This window comes from Myotis myotis, unplaced genomic scaffold (genome assembly GCF_014108235.1).
Source record: "Myotis myotis isolate mMyoMyo1 unplaced genomic scaffold, mMyoMyo1.p scaffold_m19_p_4, whole genome shotgun sequence".
Lineage (NCBI taxonomy): Eukaryota > Metazoa > Chordata > Mammalia > Chiroptera > Vespertilionidae > Myotis > Myotis myotis.
The window spans coordinates 65,903,460-65,915,744 of NW_023416346.1; the positions used below are offsets into that span (position 1 = coordinate 65,903,460).

Consider the following 12,285-nt stretch of genomic DNA (forward strand, 5'->3'; position numbering starts at 1 on the left):
TTCAGCCTCGCTCAGCAAGAATGATGCCGCGCATGTAATCACTTCCTTGCAGTATCAGCAGAGGACACATGATGAGCAGTAATGAAGTTCCCCACTCTTTCTCAGCCAAGATGTAGTCAGTGAAGACCTACTGGGGAGCTGTAACTCTCCCACTTTTGCCCACAAATAATGAGGAGTCTCTTCCCCACTGGCATCAATGAAAGCCAAGTTGGAAACCTGGACTTTCAACCCCTACCTGACAGTAACAAGTCAACACCCAATTCAACCATGCACAAGCAGTGTCAGTGGAAGACAGCAAAGACAGAAAGTTAAATAGGACCCTGTCTCAGAATCTAATATCCAAAATATCCAGCTATTAATAAAAAAATCACTTAGACTAAAATAAAAACTTGAATGAGAAAAGACTATCAATACATACCAGCACGCAGATGACAGAAATGTTGGAATTATATGATGAGTTTAAAGCAATCATCATAAAAGTGCTTCAATTAGCAATGATGAATATACTAAGATTTGTTTCACTGAGTTTTAGAGAATAGAAAGAGGGTGTGGCTGAAAGAGTATATAATGAAATAACGGCCAAAAGTTTCTCAAATTTGCATAAGACAGAAACCTACAGATTGAAGAAGTTGAATGAGTTGAATGAACCTTCAATGGGATACATCCAAAAAAAAAAAAAATCCATGTCAAGAAAAATCATAGCCAAATGTCTAAAAACCAAAGATAAAAATCAAAATCTTGAAAGTATAAAAATTAAATTTTACCTATAGTTCAAAGGTAATTCAAATGATGCCATATTTACCATCTGACAGAATGGAGGCCAGAATGGGCATAATATTTTTCAAGTGCTGAAAGAAAAATAACTATTAGCCAAAAACTACAGGTTGGGGCAAAAGCAAGTTGTTCATATGGAAAATAATACAATAATTAATAAGCAATAATACAAGGATAAACTGTTTCACATATTCACAACTGTAAACCTACTTTTGCCCCAGCCTGTATATACAACAAAAATATCCTTCAATAATGAAGAAAAATCTCAGATAAAGGAAAATTAAGAGAATGTATTGCCAGCAGACCTACATCTTAAAGCATCACTAAAGGACATGCTTGAAACAGAAGAAAAATATAGTTAAGGAAGGAAACCTTGGAAAATGTGAAAGGAAGAAAGAAAAACAGAAACAGTAAAAATATGGGCAAATGCAATAGACTTCCTCCTCTTGCATTTTCTAAGATATATCATCTTATGGTTGAAGCAAACATCATCACACTGTCTGATGTAGTTCTAAATGTATTGGAGGAAATATTTAAGTCATTAATGAGGGAGGGTAAAGTAGAATAAAGAGAAGTGAGGATTCTGTACATCACTCAAACTGGTAAGATGTCAATCCCAGTAACTATAATATATATGTATATTGTACTACCTAGAGCAACCACTAAGAATTATGTTAAATGTAAATGGTTTAACTACAACAATTAAAATGTAGAGATTGGCAGTGACTATAAGAAAACATAACCTAACTACATGCTGGTTATCAAAACCTTGCCTCAAACATAATAATATGGTTAATGCTATATAATAGATGTTTGTTATCCCCAAAATTCATATATTGAAATCTAATTCCCAATTTGATATTATTTGGAAGTGGGTTCTTAGGTGGTGATTAGGTTGTGAGAGTAGAGCCCTTATGAGTGAGATTAGTGCCCTTATAACAGGAACACCCAGGGAGCTCCCTCACCCCTTTTACCATGTGAAGACACAGCAAAAAAAAATAAAACCCAGCCCTAACCGTTTTGGCTCCGTGGATAGAGCGTCAGCCTTAGGACTGAAGGGTCCCGGATTCGATTTCGGTCAAGGGTATGTACCTTGGTTGTGGGCACATCCCCAGTGTGGGGTGTGCAAGAGGCAGGTGATCGATGTTTCTCTCTCGTCAATGTTTCTAACTCTCTGTCCATCTCCCTTCCTCTCTATAAAAAAATCAATACAAATATATTTTAAAAAATAAAAAATAAATAAAACCCAGGAAACAGGCCTTCACCAGACATCAGTTCTACCGGTGCCTTGATCTTTGACTTCCCAGCCTGCAGAATTTTGAGAAATAAATGTCTATTGTTTAAGCCACCCACTCTATGGTATTTTTGTTAAAACAAGCTAAGATGGTTGTTTAAAACCATCATACTATTTAAACACTAATCAAAAGAAAGCTGTGGTAGCTTTATTATTAGCAAACAAAATATATTTTTAAACAAAGAAAATTACCAGAGACAGAGAGCAACATCATATAAAGCCTAAGGGTCAGTTGCCAAGAAAACATAACAATCATAATATGCATGCCCCAAATATCAGAAATGTGAAATATGTGAATCAATACCTGTTAGACTGAAAGGATAAATAAAAAAAACATCTACAAATATAATTGGAGAAATTTCCACCTATTTCTCAGCAACTAATAGATTTACAAAACGGAAAATCAGTAAGGATATTGAACTGAAAAACACCCAATCACAGAATCTAATTGAAATATGTGGAACACCTCATATAACAATAGCAAAATAGCAAAATAAACATTTTTTTCAAGCATCCATGAAACATTTTCTAAGGAAGGCCATACCCTGGACCAGAGGTCCTCAAACTATGGCCCACGGGCCACATGTGGCCCACCGAAAACATTTATCTGGCCCGCTGGGTGTTTTTGCCACCGCTGCCTGTTGCTTAGGATCTGACTCCTCCCAGGCCCGCAGTGCACATGTGTGGAATGTGCACCGCACTCTCCGACTCCCCTCCTTCTCTCTGTCTCTCGACTCCTCCTCTCAGTCACGGGTGTGATCGGACCAGTCACGAGCTTGCCTGTGCAGAGCCTGCTGCTGCCTGAGGACTGAGGTAAGAACAAGTTAGGGTTTATTTTTTTTGAAGTTAGGAGGTCTATTTTTTTTTTTATTTTGCAGTTAGTAGGGCCTTTTTTTTTGAAGTTAGGAGAGCCTTTTTTTTTTGAAGTTTTGTTTTTTTTTACTTCAAAATAAGATATGTGCAGTGTGCATAGGAATTTGTTCATAATTTTTTTAAAACTATAGTCAGGCCCTCCAACGGTCTAAGGGACAGTGAACTGGCCCCCTGTTTAAAAAGTGTGAGGACCCCTGTCCTGGACCATAAAACAAATCTCAACAAATTTAAAATAACTGAAATCAAATCAAGTATGTAAAAATCATTAGAAATGTAACAAAAAATCTAAATAGCTGGCAACTTAACAATACACTACTAAATAATCAATGGGTCAAAGAGGAAGTCTTAAGAGAAATCAAAATTCCATTGAAGTTTATGACAGTAAAACTGTAACATGTCAAAGATTTTGAAACAGAGCAAAAGAGTACTAAGAGGGATATTTCTATCAATAAATGTTTACACTAGAAAAAAAGAATAGTTACAAATCATATCCTAAACTCCCACCTAAAGAAACAAAAAAGAGAAGAGTAAAATAAATAAATAAATAAATTTCAAGCAAGCAATAGGAAGAAAATAATAAATATGAGAGCAGAAATCAATAACATTTAAAAGAATGTTCTTTTACAGACTGACAGCTGTCAGAGGGGAGTCGGCTGGGGGGGGGGGGTGAAAAAGGTGAAGGGATGAAGAATAAAACAAAACAACCAAACAAAAACTCATAGACACAGGCAACAGTATGGTGACTACCAGAGGGAAAAAGGGGTGGGGAAGGTGGAGGAAAGAAAAATGAGGATAAATGTTGATGGAAAGAGATCTGACTTGGGGTGGTGAACACACAGTACAGTATACAGATGATGTATTACAGAATTGTACATCTGAAACCTATATAATTTTATTAACCATTGTCACCCTAATAAATTCAATTTAAAATGTTCTCTTTAGTAATAAAGGGTGGGGCAAAGGTTGGTTTTATAATTGCAAGTATGAAAAACACAGTTTATTATTGCATTATTATTTACTGTTGTATTACTTTTCATATGAACAACTGTAAACCTACTTTTGCTGAACCTACTTTTGCTAATATTCTATTAGAGAGATCTCAGCAACTAACTTACTTTTAAATATAGTTTTTATACAGATAACTCCTAAGCCTAGATTTTTAACCTAGTGATTTCTCTTAAGTTTTAGACCCATGGAGCCAACTGCCTACTGGTTATCTCCACTTGGCTAGTCTGATGTGACACAATATGTCTAAAATTGCATTAATTACCTTTCCACCAAATCTGAGGTCCCCTCTTAGGTATTTCATATCTCGGTGAATGGTACTCAATTGCCCTAATTGGAATGCTTCTTGACTTCTGCATTTAACCATAAAATAGTGATGAATTCTTATTAATTTTACCTCAATTATAGCTCTTGAATCAGTTCATTCTCTATCTCCACTGTAAACACTTTAGCTAAGACCATGTACTCTCATCTGTTGTAATGTCTGCCTTGAATATTGACACCCCTTCAGTATATTTTCAACAGTGATGCTAGAAGAATCTTTATGAAACTTAAGACTAATCATTTTAACCCCCCACTTAAAATAGTTCAGTGCCCCTCTATGGATCGTAGGATGAAATGCAAACTCCTTAACTTTTGTTAAAGGCCCTTATGCTCTGTTTGTGCCTGTTCCTCCATATTAATTTTATTCTCATCTAAGTCTCTACTATTTTTCTAGGTAAGAGTCTTTTGCCTATGAGTCCTTTCATCTATAAGTCTTTGCATAAGCTGCTCGTTCTAAGAAGGTGTCTTCTCTATTCAACTCTGCCCCTGCCAGCACTTGCCAGTTCTTCATTCTCCAACACTGATCTCATTAGCTGACACCCATATCTCTCTAGGCTAGTCTAGGTTAAGTGCTCCCTCATTTTCCTACTGTAATACCTTCTAATTATCATTGTCATATAACTGTGAACTACTTGAACACCAGAACTTATTTTCATAGACATATCTGATTTTCACCTCTACCAGCTTGCTGCAGTGACAAGGTTATTTCATTAACATTAATTCCTTTATCTCCAATGTGAGGGTAATATTACTGCCATGTTACATAAGATTATTATAAGGAGTGAGATAATACATGAAAACACTTATTACAGCATCTGACACATAATAAATTATCAGTACATTTTCTTACCATTGATGTAGTTATATGAGCAGTAGTAAAAATAGTATTCACTCCATACTTTGTCTCTGGTGCAAAATGAATATTTGCTTAGTATTTAGTGAGTGAATATATAATTTTTTTTGTTGAAAGTAATTTTATAAATAAAGAGATTTTTGTGTTTTTCTCAAAACTGAACATTTTACCGTTTTATTGGTTTCAGACAAGCAAATATGTGTGCAGAACTTGGGTCTTTGGCTCTACCTGTGATTTTTTTCTCTTTGGGGAAAATTCCATCTTTGAGCATATTACCTTAGTCTGTGCTGAACTGTGTGTTAGTTAATAATAACAAAAACAACAAAACAAACCTCAAAACTAATGGTTATATTTTCACATTTTTAATATATTAAAAATTAATCAGTTCTGCTCCATATATGGCGTAGATAAATGCAATATTTTAATCCTCCCACAACCACATAAAAATACAACTAAACTACAGAACAACCATCATTGAGATCTACCTGAAATCTGGTTGAACACAAGTCCTACAACTAAAGGTATAAAGAAGCAGCCACATCAAGACTGGTGGGAGGGGCAGAGAAGAGGAACAAACTAATCCCAAACCCACATGTGGCTGTTAAAAATTGGGAGGAATAGCTCAGATGTGGAATTCCCCCCTAGGAGCAAGGGATCTCATTCCCATACCAGGACCCCAAGCCAAGGGTTCCAGTGCCAGGAAGAGAAGCCCTCATAACTTCTGGCTTTAAAAACAAGCTTGGATTGTGGCTAAGATGGAGGACTGCTGGATTCCCAGGCATTCCTCTAAAACAGAGGTTCTCAACCTGTGGGTTGTGACCCCTTTAGTGGTCGAATGAACCTTTCACAAGGGTCGCCTAAGACCATCCCACATATCAGATATTTACATTATGATTCATAACAGTAGCAACATTTCAGTTATGAAGTAGCAACGAAAATAATTTTATGTTTGGGTCACAACATGAGGAACTGTATTTAAAGGGCCAGAAGGTTGAGAACCACTGCTCTAAAAGGATTTGTACATGGACTTACTTAGACTCACTCCCTCTGAGCTCCAGTTCTGGGGCAGGAGCTTGAAAGGTACCAGAGTTATACAAGGAGGAATTAAATTGTCTGGAATGATAGCAAGAGCTGGAGAGGCAACTTTCTTCCAGATGAAGTGCTGGAAGAAACCATTGTTCCTTTCTGAGCACCACCCCCCCTAAACCCCAGACCATCAACCTAGCTAACAATGCTCTCCTCACCCTAGTGGTACTCTGAGATCTTGCCCCATCCAACTTGTGGGTCCACCTGAGCCGTTTCCAGTTTTGGGGTTTTTTGTTTTGTTTTGTTTTGTTTTGTTTTTATACAAATGGTCTCTCTTGGCTCATGTTTCAAACTCTCCTAAAATCTCTCAAAAAAGCAGCATTTGGCCTCAGCATGCCCCCTTCCTCTCACTAAGTGTCCCCAGGACTGGCACTAGTGGCAGCTACCCTTGGTTTGCAGCTTGGCCTCTCCTGTGTACCTCCAAGCCCAGCAGAGTGGTAGCTGTCTGCAGATTACTTTATGGTTCATGCTGGGTGGCCCCAAGCAGGGCACAGGTGGAGGATGACTTTTGCCTACACTTCCTGGGAGGCTCCAGAGACAATGCAACTGGTAGACAGCTTCAGATCATGTTGAAGTACCACCTGACCACCTCCACAAGTGATACACTCAAGGGGTGGACTCAGCAGAAGTAAATCCTGCTCTCTAGGGTTGGCCCCTATGGAGCAGATTCTCCATAGTGGTTGCAGCCACTCCTTGAAGCCAATCAATGTGTGGGTAAATCGAAGACACATAATAATTAAGATGGCAAAGGTTAAAGACAAAAAGAGAATCTTACAAGCAATAAGACAAAGGCAGTTAGTTCTCTACAAGGGAACTCCCAAAAGGTAAGATTTCTTTCTTTTTTATGACCGAATAATATTCCATTGTGTAAATGTCCCACAGCTTTCTTATCCACTCATCTGTTGATGGACCCTTGGGCTGCTTCCAAATCTTGGCTATTGTAAATAACACTGCAGTGAACATAGAGGTGCATATAGTCTTTTGAATTAGAGTTTTTGGTTTCTTCAGATATATTACCATAAGTGGAATCATTGGGCCATAAGGCAGCTCCATTTTTATTTTTTTGAGGAAATTTTCCATAGTGGTTGCACCAATCTTCATTCTCAACAACAGTGCATGAAGATTCCTTTTTCTTCACATCCTTGCCAACACTTATTTGTTGATTTATTGATGATAGCCATTCTGATAGGTGTGAGGTGATATATCATTGTGGTTTTAAATTGCATTTATCTGATGGTTAGTGATGTTGAGCATCTGTTCATATGTCTATCAGCCATCTGTATGTCCTCTTTGGAGAAGTGTCCATTTAGGTCCTTTGACAATTTTTAATTGGATTTTTTTTGGTGTTGAGTTGTATGAATTCTTTATAAATATTGTGTATTAACCCTATATCGTTGGTGAATATGTTCTCTCTTTCAGTGGATTGTCTTTTCATTTTGTTGATGATTTCCTTTGCCATGCAAAATCATTTTAGTTTAATGTAATCCCATTTGTCTATTTTTTTCTTTCGTTGCCCTTGTCCAAGGAGATATATCAGAAAAAAAAATATATTACTAAGAGAAACATCTGAGATTTTACTGGCTGTGTTTTCCACTAGAACAGCGGTTCTCAACCTGTGGGTCGTGACCCCTTTGGTGGTCGAACGACCCTTTCACAGGGGTCGCCTAAGACCATCCTGCATATCAGATATTTACATTACGATTCATAACAGTAGCAACATTACAGTTATGAAGTAGCAACGAAAATAATTTTATGGTTGGGCACAACATGAGGAACTGTATTTAAGGGCCAGAAGGTTGAGAACCACTGCGATTTTTATGGTTTCAAATCTTACATCTAAGTCTTTAATCCATCTTCAGTTTATTCTTTTGCATGGTGAAAGAAGGTGGTCTAACTTTCTTCCTTCCTTCCTCCCTCCCTCCCTCCCTCCCTCCTCCTTCCTTCCTTCCTTCCTTCCTTCCTTCTTCTTTCTTCTTTCTTTCTTCTTCTTCTTCTTCTTCTTTCTTCTTTCTTTCTTCCTTCCTTCCTTCCTTCCTTCCTTCCTTCCTTCCTTCCTTCCTTCCTTCCTTCTTTCTTTCTTTTTTCTTTCTTTCTTTCTTTCTTTCTTTCTTTCTTTCTTTCTTTCTTTCTTTCTTTCTTTCTTATGGATCTGTCTGATTATCTAACCACCATTTGTTGAATAGACTGCCTTTACCCCATTGTATGTTCTTGCCTCCTTTGTCAAATATTAATTGACCATAAAGGCTTGGGTTTATTTCTGGACTCTCTATTCTGTTCCATTGATCTATATGTCTGTTTTTATGCCAGTGCCATGCTGTTTTGATTATTATGGCTTGGTAGTATAGTTTGATATCAAGTAGCATGATTCCTCCAACTTTGTTCTTTCACAAGATTGTTGTTGCTATTCAGGGTCCCTTGTGGTTTCATTTACATTTTTAGAATATTTGTTCTAGCTTCGTGAATTATGCCATTGGTATATTGATAGGAATTGAGTCGAATCTATAGATTGTTTTGGACATTTTAATGATGCTAATTCTTTCAATCCATGAACACAGTATATGATTCCAGTTATTTATATCTTCTTAAATTTCTTTCTTCAGTGCTTTTAAATTTTTAAGTGTAGGTATTTTACATTGTTGTTAAATTTATTCCTAGGTATTTTATTTTTTATGCAATTGTAAATAGGATTTTTTTTTAGTATCCCTTTCTGATAGTTCTTTATTGGTGTATAAAAATGCAACTGATTTCTGGATATTTATTCTTGTATTCTGCTACTTTACTGAATTCATTTATCAGTCCTAGTATTTTTTGGTGGAATCTTTAGGGTTCTCTCTAAACAGTATTATGTCATCTACAAATAGTGACAGTTTTACCTCTTTCTTTTCAATTTTGTTGGCTTTTATTTCTTCTGCTTGTCTGCTATGGCTAGGGCTTTCAGTACTATGTTGAATAAGAGTGGTGAAAGAAGACATGTCTGACTTGTTTCTGATCTTAAGGAAAATGCTTTTAGTTTTTTGCCCATCCTATATAAGAAAACCCTAATATGCAAATTGACTGAATGGTGGAATTACTGGTCCCTATGATGCACACTGACCACCAGGGGGAAGATGCTCAACTCAGGAGGAGTGTTACTCAGCCAGAAGCTGGGCTCATGGCTGGCGAGTGCAACGGTGGTGGTAGGAGCCTCTCCCACCTCCACGGAGTGCTAAGGATGTCTGACTGATGGCTTAGGTTGGAAATCCCCTAAGGCAGTGGTTCTCAACCTTCTGGACCTTTAAATACAGTTCCTCATGTTGCGACCCAACCATAAAATTATTTTTGTTGCTACTTCATAACTGTAATGTTGCTACTGTTATGAATCATAACAGTAAATATCTGATATGCAGGATGGTCTTAGGCGACCCCTGTGAAAGGGTTGTTCGACTGCCAAAGGGGTCGTGACCCACAGGTTGAGAACCACTGCAAGGGCTCCCAGACTGCAAAAGGGCATAGGCTGGGCTGAGGGAACCCCCCAGTGCATGGATTTCATGCACCAGGCCTCTAGTTGAGTATAATGGTGCTATGGGTTTGTCATATATGGCTTTATTATGTTACTACTCACACTTTGAGAGCTTTTATTATAATTAAGTGTTGGATAGAATGCTTTTTCTACACCTATTAATATTATCTTGTGGTTTTTACCCTTCATTTTGTTTATGTGGTGTGTTGTGTTTATTGATTTGTGGATATTATACCAACCTTGCCTTTCTGGAATAATTCCCACTTGATCATGCTGTATAATTTTTTTAAAAATATATTTTTTATTGATTTATGAGAGGAAGGGAGAGGGAGAGAGATATAGAAACATCAATGATAATAGGGAATCATCAATTGACTGCGTACTGCATGCTCCCTACTAGGGATCAAGCCTGCAATCTGGGCATGTGCTCTGACTGGGAATCAAACTGTGACCTCCTGGTTCATAGGGTGACACTCAACCACTGAGCAACACTGGCCGGGCTTTTACGGCCTTTTTAATATATTGCTGGATCTGGTTTGTTAATATTTTGTTGAGGATTTTAACATCTATGTTCATCAGAGATACTGGGCTGTAATTTTCTTTCTTTGTAGTGTCTTTATCTGGTTTTGAAATTTAGAAAATGTTGGCCTCATAAAATGAGCTTGGAAGTCTTCCTTCCTTTTGAGGATTTTAGAATAGTTTGAGAAGGATAGGGGTCCTTTGAACATTTACTAAAATTCACTTGTGAAGCAATCCAGTCCAGGACTTTTGTTTGTTGGGACTTTTTAAAATTACTGCTTCAATTTCATTAGTTTTATTAATAAAATATTTTGAGACAAAAATAAAAATATAACATAACAAAATTTATATGACAAAACAAATGTGACACTAAGAGAGTTTATATCAATAAACACCTACATTACAAAAGTAGAAGCATATCAATTTAACAACCTAACTTTACACTTCAAAGAACTAGAAAAAAAGAACAAATGAAACTCAAAGTTAGCAGATGGAAGGAAATAACAAAGATCAGAGCAGAAAGAAATGAAATAGAGACCAGAAAACAAAGAAATAATGAATTAAGTAACAGCTGATTATTTGAAAAGATAAGCAAAATTGACAAACCTTTAGCTAAACTAAGGAAAAAAAAGACAAAACACAAATATATAAAACTAGGAGCCCAGCACATGAATTCAAGCAGCACCGCCCACCCTTGAGTTGCCTCCCCGCCTCCCTGCCTCCTCACTTCTCTGCTCCTGCCTCCCGGCTTCCGCCCCATCTCCCTGCTACCCCACTCCCGCCTCCCCACTTTTCTGCTTCCCTGCTCCCACCTCCCCATTTCTGCCTCATCTCCCATCTCCGGAGCAACACCCTAGGTGCACGCAGGCAACCTCCTAGTGATAGGAGCTAATAAAGAGGTAATATGCTAATGGTCCAGTAGTGAAGAGTTACTGCATCCTGGCTAATTTGCATATTACCTGTTTATATGTATCGATTAGAAATGAAAGTAGAGACATCACAACTGATACAACAGAAATTATAAAAATAATTAAAGGGTGGGAAATGTCAGCAGGGCATGGAGTCCTGGAGCCCAGAGGCAGCAGCACCTCTGCTCAGTGGGATTCCCAGGCTTCCCCTTTTCTGCTGCTTCCAAAGGATGTTTGCCTGGCAGGCTGAGGGGGAGCTCATAGTAAACCAAATTCTCAAAGAAAACTTTCTTCCAGCTACTGCAAAGGCATTGACATTTCAGGAGGCTGTGTGGCAAGGTATGAAATCCAAATCGAGTCAGAAGAATTTAAGGAGAAGATGACATGGTAAATCAGTGCCACCTGGTAAATCAGGCACTACTATAAAAGAAAAAATCAAAGGAATGCACAGATCGCAGGTATTTACTTCTGTCCCCAAATACTGACCACACCCTGCTGCATAGTTGCTGCTGTTTAAACCCTTGGGTGAACTTGACCATTCTTTCCTAAGCATTTGCCAAAAAATTTATCTATTTTGTTCATAGACATTTCCATGTTATAATTATATAAGAATATGTTATCTATTTAGATGTTAATTAAAGGCAACAGACAACTGGGGAAAAATAAAATACTGTTATGAACAATTATATGCCAACAAATATGATAACCTACAAAAATGAATAAATTCATGGAAACATAAATCAACCAAGACTGAATCATGAAAAACTGAAAATATGGACATACTAATAATAAGTAAGAGAATGAATCTATATTAAAAAACCTCCCAACAAAGAAAAGGTCGGGCCAGATGGCTTTATTTGTGAACTCTACTGAACATTTAATGAAAAATTAAGGCCAATCCTTCTAACACTCTTCAAAATTGAAAACTTCTAAACTCATTTTACAAAATGAGTCTGTATACCAAATCCAGACAAAGATAGTATAAGGAAAGAAAATTTGGACCAATATCCTTGAGGAATATAGATACAAAATTCCTCAATGAATTTATAGCAAACCAAATTCAACAGCACATTAAAAGAATCATACACCATGATCAAATGGGATTTATCCCTGGGATACAAGCATGTTTCAACCTATGAAAATCACTAAA

The 12,285-nt window shown here is 37.2% G+C and overlaps 1 pseudogene; it reads left to right on the plus strand.

Moving 5' to 3' along the window:
• The first annotated feature begins 11,284 nt into the window (after positions 1-11,284).
• Positions 11,285-11,620, plus strand: LOC118653649 (annotated as a pseudogene).
• The last annotated feature ends 665 nt before the right edge of the window (positions 11,621-12,285 follow it).